The 21,107-nt window shown below is 38.6% G+C and overlaps 1 pseudogene; it reads right to left on the bottom strand.

Annotated features, from left to right (window-relative positions):
* Positions 1–853: 853 nt before the first annotated feature.
* LOC143387415 (recQ-like DNA helicase BLM) overlaps positions 854–21,107 on the bottom strand; it is a 55,767-nt pseudogene continuing 35,513 nt past the window's right edge.

The following is a 21,107-nucleotide window of genomic DNA, read 5'->3' as shown; positions in this document are numbered from 1 at the left end:
TTGAACTTTTAATCCTTCTGCCTCAGCCTCTCAATAGCTAAGATTACAGGCATGCGTTACTGAACCTAGCTCCAGTGTTGAAAATTTGACAGGCAAAAGAATAGCATCTCATGGTTTAAATTCATATTTTTAATTAGAAAAATGTAGGATTTTTCACATATTTCTGAGACATTAGTATTTCTTCTTCTGGAACCAGGCCTTTCACATTCTTTGTTAGTTGTCTTCTGTATTAAGCTTTTCTCAATGATTTATAGATACTCTTTGTATATTGTGAACATTAATCCTTTGTAATGTATTTTCTCTGTCATTTGTCTTTTAATTTTGTTGTATGATTTCACAGTGTCCCATGGGTGTCTCTTCCTTTGACTTCTGTGTTTCATGTTATACTTAGGATTTATCTGAGAGATGATTCAGCTGCTGCTTAGACATTCTGAGAAAAAATGGCCACAACACTTCCAGTGGCAGAAAAACATGCTATTCAAAAGAAATTATTTATTTAAGCCAGGTTCAGTGGAGCACGCCTGTAATCCCAGTGGCTTGGGAGGCTGAGACAGAATCATAAGTTCAAAGCCAGCCTTAGCAATGGCGAGGTGCTAAGCAACTCGGTGAGATCCTGTCTCTAAATAAAATACAAATTAGGGCCAGGGATGTGGCTCAGTGTTTGAGCACCCCTGAGTTCACTCTCCAATTAAAAAAAAATTATTCAAAAAATAAGAATGATCTCCCCTAAGCATTTATTTAAATATTAATATATAAGTAAAAATTTCAAAATGGCATAATAAGACTAACAGCTCTATATTCACAGATGGTCAGATGCTGACAAACAAGATCTATGTACATCAAGACTTGGTTGTTATGAGAATGCATATGAAGGCCTAAGAAATGGTCTATTTATAGGCTTTGGTGGCGCCATAATTCCCAATTTTCTTCTGGCCCCTGATGCTGCCTGAGAAACATGCAAGGCTGAACTGGATCCCATTATGTTGGAGGATTTACTTTTATAAGATATCTTTCTGCACGTGGTAGTCCCCCTAAAAATGTGACAAAGGAAAAAAAAAAAAGAAAATTAAAATGGTAAACAAAAACAAAAGTGACCAGTCTTTTTCTTAACCTGCTTGGAGCCATGATCCATGATTTTCCTTGGCTTCATGTTTCTGTAACCCTGGGTAAGGTAAATTTCCTTTATTAAATATACAGAAAAATTGAGGATGTGTTTTTACTACTACTGTAGCTAGGAGTAAAAACACATCCTCAATTTCTTGAAGGAAAAAAGGACCACTGCCCACCATATAAATTTATCCTAAATTTGTCCTTCTAAATATCAAGGATTCTTTTTTAATTCTGTGATTTGTGACCAGGCCTCAGACCCTCTCTCTCCCTACTCCTTCTTCTGCCTACAATCAGAGCCACTCTGCAGAGAACAGAGTTGAGATCCATACACCCAGATCTATTCTGATCAAATAAAAGAAATCTTTCTTTTTTTTTTTTTTTTTTTTTTTTTTTGGTGGTACCCGATCCCAGGGGTGGTCTATCACTGAGCCACATCCCCTAGCCCTTTTTATTTATTTTTTTAAAAAATAATTTTTTAGGGGCTGGGATTGTGGCTCAGCGGTTGAATGCTCACCTAGCACCTGCAAGGCCCTGGGTTCGATCTTCAGCACCACGTAAAAATAAGTAAATAAAATATATTGTGTCCAGTTACAACTAAAGAATAAATGTTAAATATATATATATATATATATATATTTTTAGTTGTTGATGGACCTTTATTCTAATCACTTATTTATATGTGGTGCTGAGAATTGAACCCAGTGCCTCATACATTCGAGGCAAGTGCTCTACCACAGAGCTACAACCCCAGCCTGTGCTTTTTATTTATTTATTTATTTTTTAAAACTAATATTTATTTTTCAGTTTTTGGCAGACACAACATCGTTGTTTGTATGTGGTGCTGAGGATTGAGCCCGGGTCGCACGCATGCCAGGCGAGCGCGCTACCGCTTGAGCCACATCCCCAGCCCTGCTTTTCATTTTTTGAGACAGGGTCTCAATACGTTACCCGGCCAGCTTTGAATCTCTGATCCTCCTGCTTCAGCCTCCACAACAGTAGCTGGGATTATAGGTATGGGCCACCATGCCTTGCACATAAAAATACTTTAAAAATCCCTGACCAAGAGATATCCTGGAATTATCATACTTGTTCAGTCTTGACCAAGGCAGCTTTGTGGGCGAGTGGAGATGAAGCAGAGCTGGGCTCCTGTTCATGGTCCTGCTACCACAGCCCCTTGGTTGGCCAGGAGAAGCAGGGATAAGCCTCTTCTCACCAGACTTAGCCCAGAGGAAGGCTGAAGATGTGGTTCCCTGGGGAGGGGCAAGCATCGCCTCACCCAGTGGTGTCTGCTAGGACCACATAAACCAGAAGCCACCTTGCTTACACCTAAAGATCTGCCAGTCTCTCCTCCCACTCCACTGCCCCTTAAAACCTGGTAAGAAGCCCCTGAAATAGCCTATTACAAAGTCCTTCCACCACATTGCTTCTCTTGCTGATAACAACTTTCTTTCCCCCAAATAAAATCTAAACCAAACAACTATGAGGTGAGGCCTGCATAATAACAGAGCAACACAAGCAGCATTATCTAGAGAAGCCCTTCCTGCTGCTCGGCAACCCACCCAAGTGCCAAGTTTGGCCCACCACTACTTCCATGGCACCAGGGCAGGCGGTAGGGCTCCCAGCTCTGATTTGGGGGCCAAGAATCATGGCCACAGGCTCTAAGAGATGACATTCTCATGGGGCTGGATGAAAAGTGATTTTTCAACGTTTTAAATCTTCCTCTAGGGCAGATCTGACAAAGATCTGCTAAGGCAGCAGAGAGCAGCCTGAAGTTTTCCTATGCTGATTTCCTGCTGAGAAATTAAGCCCGGAGGAAAAACCTGCTGTTTATGTTGATTTACAGAATGAATCTGCCAACAGCAGCCTCCATTTCACTGGGGCCATCCATTTTCCTCCCACTCAGACATCCAGGAACACAACTGGCTCATTGTGTGTTATCCTGGAGATGTAAGACTTGGAGGGCAGGATGGAGAGTTAAGGTCTCTGGCAAAGAGCCAAGTTTATTCTCTCTCTGTGCAGGGAGGGACTCTCAACCAGGTGAGCAGACTGGGAGCTCAGAAACCACCTCTCAGAGAAGCCAGTAGAAACCAGGAGAGTGGAGTGCAGATACAATGAGGCTGTGGCAAGGGGGAAGAGAGTTACAAAACGCACTGGTGTCAGCCAGTGAGGATTACAAAGAATCCCATCTTAAACACACAGGCTAATTAGAACCTGGCATGGAAACTGGAACTGGCTTTTGAACAAGTATGAGTTTGACTACTTCTTAAGTTAGGTTTGAGGTGACAGAGTAAAATTCTTCACTCTAAGAAACAAACTTTGTGAAAATTAATTAAGGGAGTCAACAGCGGTGAATAATATAACAGGGTTTTGCTTTGTTCCAATAAGTAAAATTGAGAGAAGAGATCATGCATGTTTTTGAGGAATTTCCATAGACTAAGTGCAGAAATGAAAGTCCTCTAGGCTTGCCTGGTCCTACTTCTGAAACTGAGACCTGGCTGGACCTGCCTCAGGCAAACCCTCCCCACGTCAGCCAGGCAACAGCTTCCCTACCATAAACCCGCTGGGGTTGGACCAGAGGCTTTTTAAGGTCTTCTGTTCTGTGTGAATGAGGAAATGAGTATTTCCCAAGGCAGAGGAATAAATGAAGAAAAAAAGAAAATGTCCTCAGTAAAGGATATCTGCCGGTCACTTGCACATTAAAACCCACAAAATTAAACTAACATTTACAAATTCCTTCAATTTTTGTACTCTGGCAGAAGGATTAGCACATACAAGATGTTTGTTTATGAACTTAACAAGAAATGACAATTGGGTAACATTTGCCTTCCTTTCTCTTCCCCCATTCCACTTTTGTTTTTTATTATCCAGAAGGAAAAGAGGTAGAAAAACCACAAAAGCAAGCACAACAGATTGCAAAATTTGACTGCAGACTGGTTGCCCTCTCTCTCTGCAAGCAATTCTGTTACAATATACAGTCATTTTGGAGCCACAATCAGCCAGACTGATTGGAATTGTTCATCCTGCGAGACCTTACCTACAAGGCAGAAAGTGGAGGTGCCCTGGCAGAAGTCAGGAAAGATGCTACTAAAAACTATGCATTATAAGCATGCTGTCAAGATATGACCATACTAGCTTTTGTTCTTTGCTTGGCATACAGACAGCCCTCAGAGAAGACACATCCCAGCAGAGCAAAGTGGGAAAGGGAAGATAGAAGTCATTTATGTGGACCGCCCCCAAGACGCCTGGCTTGCTTGACCTTTTGGTTTCCCCACTGTGGTCTCTTCTCTGCAACTCTTGCAGTGGCTCATTGAATGGCAGTTAAGAATAGTAGGGAGCATCTGCATATCTCCAGGTGGAGGTTCATAGAGTTCTGCTGCCATGAAAAGCAGTGTAACAAGTACTGGCAGAAACATAAAAGCCAGAAGGGCACAAAACCCTTTTCTATTTATTTAACCGGAACATGATTTATGGTACTTTTGGTGGAAAAATCTCTTAAGAAGCACAATTATCCAAAAACAAAAAAGGTTTCTAAGGCAAGGTCAAAATTGGAGAAATTTTGTTGGGCACAGTGGTATATACTTGTAACCCCAGCTGCTTGGGAGGCTGAGGCAGGAGGCCAGTCTGGGCAACTTAGTAAGCCCCTGTCTCAAAAATAAAAAGGGCTAGAGGGCTGGGGTTGTGGCTCAGTGGTAGGGCACCTGCCACCCATGTGTGAGGCCCTGGGTTCGATCCTCAGTATCACATGAAAATAAATAAAAATATTGTGTTCATCTACCACTAAAAAAATATTTAAAAAAAAAAAGGGCTAAGGATGTGGCTCAGTGGTAGAGTGTTCCTGGGTTCAATCAAACAAAACAAACAAATTGGAGGAGCTGGATGGGAGGGAAAAGGAGGGGGCAGGGGATTAGCAAGGATGGTGGAATGTGATGGACATCATTATCCAAAGTACATGTATGAAGACACGCATTGGGTGTCAACATACTTTATATACAAACAGAGAGATGAAAAATTGTGCTGTATATGTGTAATAAGAATTGTAATGCATTCCACTGTCATTTATTTAAAAATAAATTAGAAAACATTAGTCATAATCAATTTAGGAGTAGATGGTTTAAAAAGTCTGGAATAGGGCTGGGGATGTGGCTCAAGCGGTAGCGCGCTCGCCTGGCATGCGTGCGGCCCAGGTTCGGTTCTCAGCACCACATACAAACAAAGATGTTGTGTCTGCCGAAAACTAAAAAATAAACATTAAAGAATTTTCTCTCTCCTTCTTAAAAAAAAAAAAAAAAAGGTGTCCTCATTATTAAATTGGCTTGAATTAACATTGGGTACAAGAACCAAGCTTTAAAAAAAAAAAAAAAAGTCTGGATTAATGTTTTTGTTTTGGATCAGACCTTAACCCTCAGTTCATTAGCTGGAAAGGCAACATTTAACAATGGCTAATTTTAATAAATGCTTCAAAGCATTTATATATACTTGTCCTTTTCTCCCTTATACTCTATGTTGTAAAAGACATCAAAGAACATACCCTTTTGGCTTGAAACCACCGTAACTACTTTTTCTCCTCTTAGACTTTTGGGAGATTGGCATCTTCTTCCTCTTTCTTTCATTTCTGGTTTTATTTGTAAAGTAGTGAGAAGACACAGGTTCTTCCTCATCGAGTTCCTCAGGATCATTCTTTCTGGGGCCTCTGTTTCCTGGAAGGCTTATCCCTGGAGAACTGTCCTTGGCTACAAACGGGAAATGCAGACATTTACAGGTGATATGGAGCTGGCCCATGTGTTCTACTGTCTGTATGAAGATACACAGCTTCACAGTTCAGACACACAGATACACAGTTCAGTCGATCCCCAGCTGCTTTCCTGGTACCTTCCTGCCATATTGATTCAACAGTTCAATCAGGTTTAGCTCATATTCTACCTTTTGCAGCCTGCACTCCTATGATGAACTGGGCAGTTAATCCTGCTATAAATGTTAAACAATTTTATCTATGATTTTAAACATGCTGAAAAAATAAGCCCAAAAAAAGGGAAACATAAATTATATTCTGCCTTGGCTTTGAACAATAGTTTCTTAATAAATGGGTATCAGAAAATTCTAAACCATATTTCTTCATAGACAAAAGCTACTTCTTTGCATTATTGTTGTGAATATTTCACATCTTCTGCAGGAAAAGGGCCTGTATGAAAGCACACATTTGCAAAGAATACCTATGGTAGTTTCTATAGGTATCTGTATTTGAATGCAAGGCATCCTTAAAGGAAGCTGCTCTGGTGTGCCCTCCAGGCCACCCTGCTGCCTAGTCAGATGGGTAGCATGGAGGGCTTGGGATTCCAACCCTGGTTCATATGGGAAACAGATACAGCACAGGGGAAAAAGCACTGTCATACTAGTTGTGTGACTCTGGAAAAATGAAAAGTTTCACTCTCCTCATCTGTAAAATGGGGGTTGTAAGAATGAGATGGTATAAGACAGTGAAGCTCTTGTCACAAAGTGCTTAGAAGAGGGAGTAATAGTCACCACGCTGTTGGGATGTTTCCCTGAATCAGCCCTGTCTGTGTGCACAAAAGCCCCTTCCAAACTAGTTATGACATGAAACAAATGTGAAGCTTCTACCAAGGATCACCAAATATAATTAGAGCATGGCTTTTATTTTATTTTTTTGTGAGGATGGAATCCAGGGTCTCACACATGTTAGGCTGGTGCTGTACCAATGAGCTACATCCCTGGCCCCAGAGTGTGGCTTTTAATGAAATAATTATCATATAAAGGAATTTATGAGGAACCTACTTTTTAATGGATAAAAAACATTGTAAAATGAAAGCTTAAAGTACATGTTCATTTATTTCTCTTTTTGCTCACCATTTCATTAGCCTGGAGAAGATTTTCCTTTGCTTATTACAGAAAAAGGAAAACGTTGAACTTGGCTGGTCTGTGAGGTCTTATTGAATGGCAATATGTTAGTGGAGGGCAGACATCTGCCCTTTTTCTATTTCCTGCAACAAAATATTTCCTTGTTCTCTGTTTTTTTTTTAGTCAGTACATTCCACAGCCAGTGATGAGGCCCTACAGCACATGCCTAAAGCGACTTTTGGGAGCATCTGTTAATGATGCCCTCACTAGGGCATGTTCTTTCAATGACTAATAACAGTAGCATTCTGAAGATTTGTTCATTTTTTCCAAAGCATTTGAACCTCTACATTTTATCTCCAGATATACTTGTTACATAACATGTTCCTTCCTCAGATAAGGACACTGAAGCACAAAGAGGTTGCTGGTGGTTTGCCAAAGATCACAGAATAAGATAGTGACAGATATGAGATGGGCACCCAGGGCTGCTATTTCTTGGTACTCACTTTACCAGAACCAGCAATGACTGGGCCTAATGTTCCCTTTGGGGCCCTATTAGCAAGTTTAATAACTGAATAAACACTAGTGTCCTCTCAGAAGTGCCTCTATACCACTGGGGCTGTTCTGAGGACTTGAACTTCAGTGTAATAAGGTGTAAGAATCATTAACAGAACCCAGAAACCACATAATTCTAATCCAGAGAGATATATCGCTTAACATTAAAACAGGTTTTATAAAACACACATTTGCTGAATACCGAACCTGGCAATGTCCACTCAGAGTATTTCTGTAATATTGGAATCACTTCTGCACCATATTTTTCCAGCTTGTCTTCAGCAACACCATCAATTTGAAGTAAAACCTCAGGATCAGAAGATAAAGATTCTGTGCATGGGTATAAAATTAGGAATTTAAATTACCACCCATAGAAAATCCACTGAATTCATGCTCATTCACTCTTTCAGTTCATGTCTGCTAAATGCCAGCTAACTGCAGAGCACTGGGCAAAAAGCACATGGGTCGATTTTCTGTTTTCTTGTTGTGGTGCTGGATATTGAACTCAGGCCCTATGCATGCTAGGCAAGCACTCTACCAACTGAGTGATATCCCCAGCCCACACAGGCCGCTTTAGGCAAAGTTAGTATCACAGAGGCAGCAGACAGGCCCAAAGGGCAGAAGCCATCATCCAATTCCAGCAGGGAGGACACATAAACCAGGGCAGTGAGTGGGAGAGGGCCATGGGCTTGGGGGAAGCTGGAAGGTAGGATCTGGGCAATGTACTCAGACTTTAAACAGACTCTGCTCTTGCCACTATTCCCACTGCCAAGATTTGCCCAGCTGCAAGACTGATGTCCCCTGTATTTGCTGAGAACACCCACATTTCTATTTCCAGCTCTGACTTCTTTCTGGCACTCCAGACTTGTACACCCTGCCCAAGAGACCTAACCAAATGCTATTGCCCCCAGCCCAAATTTGTTCTTCATCCAGTCTTTCCCATGTGGAATGCAGCAATGAGCAGGCAGTTCAAAATCCTCTACAGACAGACAGCACATCCATCTTGCAACTGGACAAGTCTGTCATTTTAAAGGTCACTCTGGCTGCTGTATGGAATATAGACTGTGAGGGAAAGATGGAAACTAGGAGCCTGGTGGGAGCCAGTGCACGAACAAGTAACGATAGAACAATCTAGAATGTAGGAGTGGAGTCAGAGAGGAGAGACTTGGTTAAGTTTTGGAGGCTGAATCTGTAGCATTTGTTGTGTGGCTATGGGGAGTAAGGGAGTAATAATTCCTATTTATCTGACTTGAGCAAAGGATGGATTTCAGATCCTTTCCAATCTGTGATTTTCACATCATTCCTATGTTTAGAGGAAAAGCGATAGACTGTGGGACAGAACAGAAGGTTTATGAAGGGGGCTAGTGGAAGATGAAGTGGGAAAGGCAAGTAAAATGTAGACCCTTGATAGAATTTATATTTTATCTGTAAAGCTGTTGTAGTTTTAGTGGTTTTTGGAAAGATTAAGATGTACATAGTGCTCACATCTGGACATAAGGAGACCAGTTGAGAAACTACACTAATAATCTTGGGAAAAAATGCTGTTCTTCATTGATTCTAAGTCACATATTTTTTCACATAGTAGCATTCCGGAAGTCAAGATGCATCCTACAATTGCTGATGGCCATTGGCAGCTATCTTTTGGTTGTTGCTGGTCCAGGTAACTTGGTCCCAGCTATTAATACTGTTGGCAGGTTAACAAAGTCACTCTATTATTGGTATCTTACATATATAACTTTGCTACATAACATCTTCAAAAAGTTTGTACTGTGATTAGCATTAAAAAAGCAACTATTAAAAAAAACTATGAATGCAGAAAAGCTGGAGACACAGTAATCGGGAATAAATTTGGCATTAATTTACTGAGTCTTTGAGGAAATGACCACAATTTCAGTTTCTTTCAATTTTTTTTATGTGACCTAAAAAAAAAGATGCCTAGGGGTTGGGGTTGTGGCTCAGACGAAGAGTGCTTGCCTAGCATGTGTGAGGCACTCATCACCACATGAAAATAAAATAAATGTACTATGTTCACCTACAACTATAAATAAATGTTAAAAAAAAAGAAAAAGAAAAAGAAAAAAAATGCCCAGAGCAGACGAAGCAGTATTACATTTTTGTTTCCAGAAGATGTGCAACCTTTTGTTGATACCTTTTGGTGGGCTGGGGTGTAGCTCAGTGGTTGAGCAGGTGTTTAGTATGGACAAGACCCTGGGTACAACCCCCAGTACCATAGCACACAACAAAACAAACCAGAATGAGAAACATTAGGACCTGGACACCTGAGTGAAAGAGTGATTTGGCAGTAGGGGTAAGAATGGAAGAGAGAGGTGATGATTAAGAAACTCAAAGCAGGAAGAAATGTGCACCAGTCAATTATATGAACAACTTATTTTTCAGAGACTTTACTACTGAAATTCTAAGTTGATCTATTTCAATCCATGGAAACAATCAGTAAGTACTTCTTAACTAAAGACACATCAGTATGCTAGATCCAGATTCAAAGAAGCATAAATCATGATTTCTTTTTATAAAAAACTTAGCTCTTCACAACACTGTCTTTTGCACATGGAAATGAAGCTAAACATTATAAGGCAGGTAAATAATCAGCACAAATAATCGACACCTGACTTTACATAATACAATTAACCTCATCTTTTAACATCTAGCATTAGAGCAAAATATAAATTTAAAATCATACCACACACAATATGATATTTATATCAAAACACACACACAAACACACATTTTTTTTTTGGCAGTGCCATGGGTAGAATCTGACCACTAAGCTATCCCCTAGTCCTTAAAACTCTATTTTGTGTGTGTGTGTGTTTGTGTGTGTGTGTGTGTGAATCCAGTGTTTTTTTTTTTTTTTTTTTTTAAAAACCACTAAGCTACATCCTTAGTCCTTTTTATATTTTTTGAGACAAGGTTTTGCTAAGTTGCTGAGGCTGTCCCCAAACTTATTATCCTCCTGCCTCAGCCTCATGGGTCCCTAGGATCACAGATATGCACCACTACAGACCTGGTGGAACTGTGTATGTCTTCAAGAATTATGATTTTATCTCAAGAATGAGTTTAAATGGTTAAAGAGCTTTCAAAACAGAGATTAAATAAAATAATTAAATAGACTGGACATATTTATCACTCAAGAAATTCCTTAGTAAGGTGAATTTTACCTTATTAATCTGTGCCATGTAATGAAAGGTACACATGCACCTACCTGCAAGCTTCTTGAGAGTAGCAGTATTAAAAATATTGAAGTAATGGACACCAAAAACTTTCCCCAGAGATTTGCAGACTTCTGTAAGTTCTCCAAGACATTTCTTAACCATCTCTTCCCTCTCAGATACTTTTGCCACTAAAGCTTTTTGTTTTTTCTAATTGCTGAAATTTTCCATTTCCATAAAATCTACCTTTGTGAGAAAGAAATCATAGTAGATAAATGAACACTTGCTTCCAAATAGGGGCTTTATTCAATGATTAACTGCATTTATTTATTTATTTTTGCATTACTGTTCTTCTAAGTAGACAATAAGCCCCTTTGGAATAGGGGCTATGGATTCTCCATTTTTCTGTCTCCAGGATCTGGTATAGCATAGTTTCTTAAAAAAATGCTTATTAAATGATTATAGGAAGATTTAGTGACCCCAAAACCCATTAAATTCATTTTGACAGATGTCAAACAACTTGAATTCAATTTTAAGCTCTTTCCAATTAAGAAGTTCAGAATATGTTCCTATAGGACAGCATCTAGAAATGTGGTATTGGTAAGCCTTGGGACAGACACTGCACTTTGCAGTAATATACTTTGGTCCACTCACTGTGAGATAATAAAATAAAACAAACATTTAAAATGGCTTACCTTTAAATGCCCATTTAGTACACTCTGGGCTTTAGTTCCCAGCATTATATAGGCAATTGGTTCGTCATTGGCATTGATATATAAGTCTTCATCCAAAATCTTCTCAAGTATTAGCTTTTTAAAAAGTCTTTCAGCATTGTGACGTGAATAAGCAGATCCCTTTCCAAATATACCTGACTGAATTTTTGCACTCTTACTCCCTAAAGGCAGAAGAAGTTAGATGAGTAAATATAGATATACCAACATGCTTATAAGAAGCTTAAAAAGTCATAGATCATCTATTTCATAGGAAAGTCTGTGGTACAAATCAACACTCATTTCTGTATAAGAATATCTGAGTGAAATTCTAAAATTTCTGTGGTTGCATGTACTTTTTATTTTTGGTGCCAGGGATGGAACCCAGGGCCTTGCACATTCTAGGAAAGTGCTCTGCTACTGAACTACACCCTAGTTCTTTTTATTTTGAGACAGGGACTTGCTAAGTGGTAGAGGCTGACCTCAAACTTGCAATCTTCCTGCCTCAGCCACCCAGGAACTGGAATTACAGGCATATGACATTGTGCTTGGCAGCTATCACTTAAAATGTTTTTATTTTCAGCCAGGGTCACCATTTGAAATTTATCTACTGAATCCCCACTATGAAAGACCATTTATGTTATTCCTTTCACTTTCTCCTTCCCCAAAATTTGTTAGTTATATCCTATTTATTGGTTCATCTTTTTTATTTGGTACCAGGGCTTGAACCCAGGGGCACTAAATTGCTGAGGCTGGCTTTGATCTTGTGATTCTCCGGCCTCAACCTCCCAAGTCACTGGGTTTAGAGGCATGCATGCCTGGACATCTATTGATTGACTATTTCTGTACCTTTAGAAAGAACTCCCCACAAACATCCTCCCCTCTATAAGAGGTTATGTGCACACGAAGCCCTTCCATACTCCTTTTATCCTACTTTTATTTTAACACGTTGAGATTAGCATTTACATGCTGGCCTGTCTGTAACCATGGTTAAGTCTATATGTGGATTCTAATTACTTATTTTATGACAAGTTTCTTCCATATTTGGAACAATGTCCTGGCTCTTATGCAATCCAAAGGAAAATGTTTACTTCATCCATGTAAAATGGATTATTTTTTATAAGTTTTATCAATTATTCAAAATCAAGTTATGATTTCTTTTGTTTTATATCTGATCTTGGCTCTTATATAATCTCCCCCTTGGAGTTTCCAGACCCTTCTCTTTTGTTGGTCAAGAAGTAATGTTTGGGGCTGGGGATGTGGCTCAAGCAGTAGCGTGCTTGCCTGGCATGCGTGCGGCCCGGGTTCAATCCTCAGTACCACATACAAACAAAGATGTTGTGTCCGCCGTAAAACCAAAAAATAAATATTAAAAAAAAATAAGAATGGGATATTGAACTCTCCTACTATTATTATAAAAAAAGAAGTAATGTTTGTGTTAATCACTATAAACAATAAAATTTTTTTTTTAATTCTTTCTATATACTGATGGAGACTCGTTATTCTTGACCTTCTGTTACAATTTGTACAGATTGCTACTGGCCGTATAGCATAGCCGTTATGATGGGATTTTTTCTCAGTGGACTCACAGGTCCGTGCCACTATCTAATGTCTTGTGATGTGTGATCATTTTGTTTAGTTCCCATGATTGCTGATATTAATCTGATGTTAGTCTGGTTTTAGTTCCTGTTTTTTCTTTTGAAAGCTTAAGATTGTCTTTGACGAGTTTTAGATTATGCCACCGTGGCATAAAAATTATTTTGAGCAGAAGGCATTTGAGTTCCTGAAATCTTTTATCTGCTAAAAAGAAGAGTCTGTCCAAAGAACCCCAAAGAACTCACTTGTCATCAATTCCCTCCCTGGGATAAACCAGAGAAGGTTGATCTTATAAGCAAAGATGAGAAGTCTGTACACCATACTTAAACAGACATGGCCACAAAAAATGTCCTATCTCCCATCTAATCTCTGAAGGGCCCATTTACCTACCTTCTTTCCTTTGTACCAGGGTCTGAACCCAGGGGTGCTTAACCATTGAGTCATATACCCAGCCTTTTTTATTTTTTGGGACAGGGTCTCACTAGGTTCCTTGGTGCTTCACTAAGTTGCTGAGGCTGGCTTTGAACTTGCTATATCCTCCTGCCTCAGCCTATGGAGCTGCTGGGATTAAAGGTGTGTGCCACTGGTCCTTTTACCTCTCCTTTTTAATTTTTTTACATTTTTTATTAGTTGCTGATATTTATTTCTTTATTTATATGAGGTGCTGAGAATCAAACCCAGTGCTTCACACTAGTATGGCAAGTGCTCTACCACTGAGCTACAACCTCAGCCCCCAATTTTCCAATCATTTTGCTTGGATCTTAGAAGATTTTTTTTTACTTTATTTTCCAACCGTTCTTTTAAATTTACTTTGTCAATTCTGTTAAGTGTTTAACAGCTCTTTCTTATGCTTTCTTTTCCATAATATCAAATTGCTATTTAAATCTTTGTGGTAATATTAATTTGGAATCTTCCCTTCTCTCTCCTTAAATTACTGCCTATTTTCTAAATTATCTCTGTCTCCCAGGGAGAACTATTTTTCTTATTTATTTCCCTCTTCCTTCCTTCTCTCCCTTTATTCCTTCTCTCTCTCTCTCTCTCTTCTGTACTGGGGATTGAACCCAGGGCTATTCTATCTCTGAGATACATCCCAGCCTTTTTAATTTTGACAGGCATCACTAAATTGCTGAGGCTCGCCTCAAACTTTCTTTCTTTCTTTTTTTTTTTAAATTTTTTAAAATTATTATTATTTAAAAAAAATTTTTTATTGTTGGTTGTTCAAAACATTACATAGTTCTTGATATATCATATTTCACACTTTGATTCAAGTGGGTTATGAACTCCCATTTTTACCCCGTATACAGATTGCAGAATCACATCAGTTACACTTCCATTGATTTATATATTGCCATACTAGTGTCTGTTGTATTCTGCTGCCTTTTCTATCCTTTACTATCCCCCCTCCCCTCCCTTCCCCTCCCCTTCCCTCTTCTCTCTCTACTCCTTCTACTGCAGTTCATATCTCCCCCTTGTATTATTTTTCCCTTTTCCCTCGCTTCCTCTTGTATGTAATTTTGTATAACCCTGAGGGTCTCCTTCCATTTCCATGCAATTTCCCTTCTCCCTCCCTTTCCCTCCCACCTCTCATCCCTGTTTAATGTTAATCTTCTTCTCATGCTCTTCGTCCCTACTCTGTTCTTAGTTACTCTCCTTATATCAAAGAAGACATTTGGCATTTGTTTTTCAGGGATTGGCTGGCTTCACTTAGCATAATGTGCTCTAATGCCATCCATTTCCCTCCAAATTCTATGATTTTGTCATTTTTTAATGCAGAGTAATACTCGCCTCAAACTTTCAATCCTCCTGCCTCAGTCTCCAAATCACTGGTATTACAGATGTGCACCACTAGGCCCATCTGAATTTTTTAGATGTTTAATTTCAATTAACTAAAAAAGAACAGATGACTTACCCAGGAAAATATCAACCAGCATGTTCATAGTAAATCTTCCAGAAGGACCTACATGTTTTATATTTCTTGTTCCTTGTGATGAACTATACTCTTGAACAAAACTTACAATATTTTTTACATCATCAGTCACATCTCTTGTTTTATAATCCTATGAATAAAAGATTACTTTCTGCTATAGTTAATATAATGACAGATAGATTACGACAGTTTAATATTAACTGTAGTAGACTCATAACTCATTTCTAGACCAAAACTAAGACTAAAAATTAAGGAAGTTTCAAATGTTTCTTCTTGCCAAAGTTCTAGTACAATTAGTATTCTATCTACTTTATTACTGTTTCACAAACATATCTTGTCTTTCAACTATCTGCCAGCACTCTGTGGGTTAGAAAAAAATTATAAATATATAAAATCCTTCATACCTCCTGAAACAGTGCTCTATTATTTCCCATCAGTTCACTGTCTCATTTCCCTCACGTGCCCCAACCTTGCCCACTTTTTGAGTCCCCATTACTGATGATCTTTCACTTCCACTTATCCTAGTTTTCTGTACTAGCAATACTGAGCACACTTGTAATTCTGAAAATCTACTGTCTTTGGATACATGACTTCATGCATGCTCTAGGCAAGCACTGTACCACTGAGGTAGGCCCTAGTCCTCTCACTCCCTTTAACCCTTGTTCACTTGCCACTTCCTGACAACCTGAAGTTGAACAAGTTTCTTGTGTTATATCAACAATCAGTAGTCTTTCTGAGGTCCCATCCAGAAAAGTCCAGAGAAACCCCTCACTCTAATATCATCCCTGCCTTAATTCTTGGTGACTTCAGTATGTAGAGATGACTCTCCAATTTCTGGCCGTAGGTATCTGGATTTCCTCTGCTCCAATGATTCTGTCTTCCAACTACATCAGCCACTTGTTCTCATGTCACACCAATAATGGCAACTCTTCATTCTCAGACTATCTATCCTATCTTTTAACTCATGCCATCTAGCACTCTGACTCCAACAAGCCACTGGGGCAGCCTAGCCAATGATCCTCCACCTCAGATGTCCTCCAAACTCAGCTTAAATTTCACAACAGTTCTTATTATCATTACCTCATGTCCATCCACCTGCTTTTTGGTCAGTTCATGGCATTACTTGGCAATACACGTTAGGTCCAACACACCTGTACCTGTGTCTGAACTTAGCTGGTCAAACACATAAATTATGTAGAATATCTTTATTTTCATATATGACCACAAATCTCAATTGGACCTTTAATGTTGTAGGTAATTATTATATATCCCTAGTGTATTATTCCTCATTTTTTTTTCTTTTCTTTTTTTCCTTTGGTACTAGGTATTGACCCCAGGGGCACTCAACCACCGAGCCACATCCCCAGGCCTATTTTGTATTTTATTTAGAGACAAGCTCTCTCTGAGTTGGATAGGGTTTCACTATGTTGCTGAGGCTGGCTTTGAATTTTTGATCCTCCTATCTCATCCTCCTGTGCACCACCATGCCTGGAGCTCCATTTTTTTTTTAAATATTTTTTTGTTATACATGGTCACAATATCTTTATTTTTATGTGGTGCTGAGGATTGAACCCAGTGCCTCATGCTTGACAGGTGAGCACTCTACCCATGAGCCACAACCCCAGCCCCTAATACTCTTTTTTAAATACCTGTATTTCGTTTGTTTTATTTTTAATGTGATGCTGGGGATCGGACTCAGTGCCTCACGCATGCTAGGAAAGTACTCTATCACTGAGCCACAACTCCAGCCCAGACCTCCATTTTTTTAAACCATAGAAACCCACAAACTATGGCATATCATCTAGGTGTGTTGTGTTTTTTTTTTTTAATTTTTTGGTAGTTGTGGATGGATAGCATGCATTTATTTTATTTGTTTATTTTTATGTGGTGCTAAGGATCGAACCCAGTGCCTCACACATACAAGTGCTCTGCCACTGAGCCACATCCCAACCCCTGGATGCATTTTTAAAAATAAAATTTAACTGGCACAGTAATAGAACATGACTGGAAAATTGATATATTTATTATGGATGCTTTTGGGTTACAATGGCAGAGTTGAATAGTTCTAGCAGAAATCAGGTAGTCATAAAGTCTGAAGTATTTTACTTTCTGTCCCTTAATATAAAGTTTGCTATTGGCCATGGTGGTGCACACCTGTAATCCCAGCTACTCAGAGATCCTGTCTCAAAAAATTTTTTTTTAAAGTTCTGGGGATATAGCTCAGTGGTAGAGCACACCTGGGTTCAATCCTCAGAACAGGGGATACGAGGTCACTTGGAGAGTTGTCTATATTCAGTCTCCAATTTTTGCCTCATTTTACTGAAAACAGTCAAGTCAAGGTCATTAAGATTTCTGCAATGCTAAATCCTATGCTGAATTCTCAGTCCTTCCTGTACTTGACTTAGCAGCAGCACTTGACATGATTAGCACTTCCTTCTTCTTGAAACACTTCCTGTACTTGGTTTCCTTGGCTTTCCTCTTACTGCTGCTCTTTCTTGGTTTCCTTTCATAGTTCTTCCTCTTTTCCTCAACCTCTTAGGAGCCATGGTAAGTCTTTGGTTTTCTTATGTTCTGCCTGTTTTTTTTTTTTTTAAAGTGCTGAGGATTGAACCCAGGGGCACTCTACTACCACTGAGCTACATTCCTAGCCCTTTTTTATTTTGAGACAGGGTCTCACTAAGTCGCCTAGATTGGCCTCAAACTTGTGATTCTCCTCCTTCAGTTTACCGAGTAGCTGGGATTACAGGTGTGTGTCATTTTGCCTGGCCCTTCTGCCTCAGTTTATACTCATGAAGATATTAGTCTCGTGGCTTTAAGTATCATCTATTAATTAATGCCAACCACTCCCAACTTTACATGTATCACCAACCTCTTAATAAAATTCCTGAATCAAAAAGACCTATGTCATTCATGTCCAAAACTGAACTCTTGATCTTCCTTGTCAAATAGCCTTCTGTATTTTGACTAAAGGTAACTCCATTCTTGTAGTTCCTCCAGTCCTTTAGCCTTCATTTTGCTCTTCTGGCCCTCCATTATACCTCTTCCTGTCACAGACTCTCAACCCTGCTCAGACATGGGGCTTCCTGTGGTCCCTCTAGTGCTCCAGGACTACTCTCCACCTCAGGGCCTTGGCTCTGGCTAATGCTTCTGCCAATATGCTCATATTCAGAGAGCTGTTCAGCTAACTTTCATTTCAAGTTTTTGCTCAAATGGGCCAACTTGTCTAATATTGCATTTTGGACCCCACCCATTGTTTTTGTCTTCTTACTCTGCTGAACTTTTCACCAAAGTTCTTTTCCTTAACATATTCTTGTTGTGTATATTACTTGCTATCAGCCTTCCCCTATTAGAATGCAAGCTCTACAGGGCAGGTATTTTTATTTATTTTGTTCAATAATGTGTCTTAAATTCTTAGAAAAGTGTCTGCTATAGAACAGGTCCTCAACAGATATCTATTGATAGAGTAAACTGATTAGCGCTGTTTATAGGGTGGAGTGGGAAGAGACTTGTGAATCTGCAAATTCTACACTGAGAGAGTAAACTCCCCTGTTTTGGTCAGTGCTGCAAATCTCAATTGCAGCAATTACAATTATATGAACACATATGTCTCTCCCTTCCAGACTATGAACTGGTCTACAATGTGTTCATTTGGGAGTCTCCAACATTTTGTAAACATTTTAAAAGATATGAAATGTGAAAATATTCTATCACCAGTCTTGTAGACATTAAAACATAAAATTGCCATGATAGGTACAATACGTACCTAATGATTAAATTTAACAACCTCCCAAGGTTATTTGAGGACAGATCATACTGAACTCAGAAGCCATTGCCATTATTAGTATTATAATTGTTTTTAGTACTGGGGATTACCTGGGGTGCTTTATCACAGAGTTACACCTTTAGTCCTTTAAAAAAAAAAAAATATATATATATATTTTTAGTTGTAGCTGGACATAATACTTTTATTTTATTTGTTTTTATTTTTATGTGGTACCAGGGATGGAACCCAGTGTCTCATGCATGCTAGGCAAGTGCTCTACCATTGGGCCACAATTCCAGCCCCCAGTCATTTTTTATTTTGAGATAGGGTCTCATTAAATTGCTGAGACTGGATTTGAACTCAAGATTCTCTTGTCTTAGCCTCTCTGGGATTACAGGTGTGTGCTACTGTGCCAGTGCCATTCTTTGAGGGTTAAAAAAAAGAGTAATTTAAAGTACTAGAGTATAAACACAGTACCTACTAATGCTACTCTTTCAAGATTTTTTTTTTAATTGTATTTTTTGTGGACTGGAGGTTGAAACCAGGACATCACACATGCTAGGCAAGTGCTCTACAACTATGCTATAGCCGGGTGCATTTTAAAATTTTATTTTGAGGCAGGGTCTCACTAAGTTGCCTGCCTCAGCCTCCCAAGTAGCTGGGATTACAGGTGTGTGTCTTCCAACTGACTGAGATCTTTAAATATAGGTTATTGTTGATTTAAAATATTCTACCTGCCCATGTTAGATCATTTGGCATGTTTATGAATTAATGATATTTCTAAAATATTCTGTAAATATCAGTGCACATATGTAACCTCAATATTTTGAACAGGTGGATGTCTAGTATATTTTCTTAATAGTCTTCTAATTCTAAAAAATGATATTCTATAAAATATTTTAAGAGGGCTAGGGTTGTGGCTCAGTGGTAGAGTGCTTGCCTAGCATGTGGGAGGCCCTGGGTACAATCCTTAGCACCACATAAAAATAAATAAATAAAATAAAGGTATTGTGTCCAATTACAACTAAAAAATAAATATAATATAATATAATATGTGTGTGTATATAAAGAATTTTTCTTTTCCTAATTATGATATGGAGGACAAGCCCTTTCTCTTGTCTTTTGTGGCCCATATTCTGGGATCTAACTTGTGTTTCCTTTTTTAAGTTTTAAGAGAAAAAAAAGAAAAAAAAAAGCTGGCAATTTCCTTAATTATTAAAGAATTAAAAACAAAACTAAACTAAACAATAACTCATTTTACCTTTGTTTTACAGCAGTTATCACAAGAAACATCCGGGTATTTCTTACAAAAATCAGGGTTAAATCCATTTTCTCCGAAGTAAGCTAAAAGCTGTATTCTCCTGCATTCTGTTATATTTTCACAGTAATGTACCATGCTATACAAATTATTGAAATGAGTCTCTCTTGTATGATGGTTTCCATCTTTTTCCACTAAAAGGGATGAAAAGCATAGTAAAACATACTTATTACATTAGAAATGTAAAGAATAGCACAGAAATACTTAGAATTATAGAACTTTAATACTAAATAAGAAAATTGTTATTATTGGCATTCTATTAGTATAACAGTTTCTTATTACAATTAACTGAGATTTATGTTTATCTCAAGATTTCAATTTAATTTTATAGAATTACATTTTAGATTTTTGTTTTCAAATTAAAAAAATTTTTTGGTGGTGGAGACTGAACACAGGGTGTCCGTGTTCTTACCACTGAACCATATCCTCAGACCCTGAAATGGAAAGATTTTTTTTCAAATTTTCATTATTTCCAATGATGAAGGCTAGACTTATATTTCCTATATTATCAGATAGGCATGTACTCAAGTTAATATCCAAAGAAAGCATGGCATAGAACTATGGCAGTGGGTTGTACACCTTCTTGAGTCTGTGAGGTCTAAGCAGTTAAGCCAGTGGCTCCACAACTATATGCCGAGGACTAGAGGTGTAGTTCAATGGCAGAGCTTTGGTCCAGAGTGCACAAGGACCCAGGTTCAATTCCTAACACCACATGTAACAAAACCATTGTGCAATGAAGCCTGGAGTGCTGTAGTGAACTCTTAGGTGTAGGTTATTTTAAATTTAAGGCAAACAACAACAACTGACATTGTCGAATACCACACAAACAATTTGAGGTACTTCATGGTTTTAACATTAGATTCTGCTTTACTTTTTCCAATAACATCATTATCTTTGTGAAGCTAAAAATTTGACAGTTGCTCTAATAAAAACAAGTACCTCAAGAAAAATGAATGTTATCTTGTTTTTCTTTGTCTCCATGCTGGGCTGAGGACAGAACCAAGGGCCTTATGCATGCTAGGCAAATGTTCTGCCACTAAGTCAAATCCCTGACTCAAGAAAATGAATGTGAAACAGAAAATGAGAGTGGTAGTGCTCAATTTGATTCTAA

Source organism: Callospermophilus lateralis, unplaced genomic scaffold (assembly GCF_048772815.1).
Source record: "Callospermophilus lateralis isolate mCalLat2 unplaced genomic scaffold, mCalLat2.hap1 Scaffold_525, whole genome shotgun sequence".
Lineage (NCBI taxonomy): Eukaryota > Metazoa > Chordata > Mammalia > Rodentia > Sciuridae > Callospermophilus > Callospermophilus lateralis.
Note: the sequence above shows the minus strand (reverse complement) of the source record. Positions and strands in the feature narration are given on the sequence as shown.